We start from the raw sequence: 2,459 nt of genomic DNA on the forward strand, positions 1-2,459 counted from the left end.
CAGCCACTCTTCCCCAAGCCTGTAGTGTTGCATGGGGTTGTTGTGACCCAAGTGCAGGACCCAGCGCTTAGCCTTGTTGACCCTCAGACAGTTGGCCCTGGCCCAACGATCCAGCCTGTCCAGGTCCCTCTGCAGGGCCTTCCTACCCTCCAGCAGATCGACACTTCCACCCAGCTTGGTGTCATCTGCGAACTTACTGAGGGTGCACTCGATCCCCTCATCCAGATCATCAATAAAGATATTGAACAAGACCGGCCCCAGTACTGCGCCCTGGGGAACACCACTCGTGACCAGCCGCCAACTGGATTTGACTCCATTCACCACCACTCTCTGGGCTCGGCCATCCAGCCAGTTTTTAACCCAGAGCAGAGTGCACTTATCCAAGCCATGAGGAGCCAGCTTAGGCCTTACTAAAGTCTACTTAGTCTTACTAAAGTCCAAGTAGACAATATCCACAGCCTTCCCCTCATCCACTAAGCAGGTCACCTTGTCATAGAAGGAGATCAGGTTGGTCAAGCAGGATCTTCCCTTCATGAACCCATGCTGGCTGGTCGTCTAGGCAGCCTCCCCCCTGCATCACAGCCACCCACGTCAAGAAAAAAAGAAGGGTAGTTGTCATAGGTGACTCCCTTCTGAGGGAAACAGCAGGTCCCATATGCCGGCTGGACCCAACCTACAGGGAAGTCTGATGCCTCCCCAGGGCAAGGATAAGAGACATCACTAGAAAACTCCCCAGTCTGATAAGGTCCTCAGACTACTACCCGCTATTAGTTCTCCATATCGGCAGCGAAGAGATAACAAAGAAAAATCCGAAGGGATCAAAAAAAAAAGATCCTACAGGATCAAAAGGGGTTTCAGAGCCTTGGGGCGCTCTAGTTGAAGGATCAGGTGTTCAGGTGGTGTTCTCTTCGATCCTTCTGGTAGCAGGGAAGAACATTGAATGGAACAGGCAGACCCAGCTGATCAACATGTGGCTCCGAGGCTGATGTCATCAGCAGAACTTTGGGTTCTTCAGTCATGGGATGGTCTATTCATCCCCAGGTCTAATGACATCTGATGGGATGCACCTCTCTCAGAAGGGGAAAAGGGTTTTTACCCAGGAGCTAGCAGGGCTGATTGATAGAGCTTTAAACTAGATTGGAAGGGGGAAAGGGACAATACCTGCCTAGACAGCGATGAGCAATGGGATGGCACGTCCAAGTTCGAGGAGCTGAGTGCTAGTGAGATTCCTCAGACTGCTCCACGAGGCAACAGGCACAATGAACCACACTTGAAGTGTTTCTACACAAATGCGCGCAGCATGAGGAACAAGCAAGAGGAGCTAGATGCCTTGGCCCAGTCCCAGAGATATGACATCATAGGCATAAGCAAAACCCGGTGGGATGAGTCCTGTGACTGGTGTGCCGTGATGGATGGTTACAGGCTCTTCAGGAGGGACGGGCAGGGCAGGTGAGGTGGGGGGGTGGCATTGTATGTAGTGGAGGGGCTGGAATGCATGGAGCTAGCAGTTGGCGATGGCACAGTTGAGAGCCTCTGGGTAAGGATGAAGGGACAGACAAATAAAGCAGATGTCATTGTGGGAGTCTACTATAGGCCACCCAGCCAAGATGATGACACTGATGAGTTATCCTTTAAGGAACTAAGGAATGCTTCTAAGTTATCTGCCCTTGTCCTTATGGGGGACTTCAAGTTCCCAGATGTCAACTGGGAATACCACACAGCTGGTACAAGCAGGTCCAGAAGATTCTTAAACCATCTGGATGATAACTTCTTGGTACAGGTACTAAGAGAACTGACCAGGAAAGGTGCCTTCCTCGATTTGTTGCTTACTAACAGAGGGGGTCTTGTGGGTGAAGTGGCGATTGGTGGCTGCCTTGGCCACAGCGCCCATGAAGCGGTCAAGTTTAAAATCTATGGTAACAGGAGGAAAACTGCCAGCAGGACCTCAACTCTGGATATGAGGAGAGCTGACTTCAGGCTGCTCAGGGAACTACTTAGTAAGGTCCCCTGGGAAAAAGCTTTTGAAGGTGCTGGGGTTCATCAGTGCTGGTCACTTTTTAAGTACCACCTCCTAAGAGCACAGGAGCAGGCAATTCCAAAATGTCAGAAGTTAAGCAGGCGAGGCAGAAGGCTGGCTTGGCTGAGTAGGGATCTTCTTCTAAAACTAAGACGAAAAAAAGAAAGTGTATGGCCAGTGGAAGCAAGGTCAGGCGACATGGAGGACTACAGAGATGCTGTTCGCCACTGTAGGGAGGAAATACGCATGGCCAAAGCTCAACTAGAGATGAAGCTGGCCAGTACTGTGAAGGACGATAAAAAGGGCTTTTTAAAATATGCAAAAAGGCATATATAGCAAGGCATAAATAGCAAAAAGGCAGGCGAGAAATAACATTGGCCTGTTACTTGATGAGCATGGTCACCTCACAAACAGGGACATAGACAAAACAGAGACGTTTAAT

Source organism: Nipponia nippon, unplaced genomic scaffold, assembly GCF_047370975.1.
Source record: "Nipponia nippon isolate SJK-2023a ecotype South Korea unplaced genomic scaffold, ASM4737097v1 scaffold_22, whole genome shotgun sequence".
Taxonomy (NCBI): domain Eukaryota; kingdom Metazoa; phylum Chordata; class Aves; order Pelecaniformes; family Threskiornithidae; genus Nipponia; species Nipponia nippon.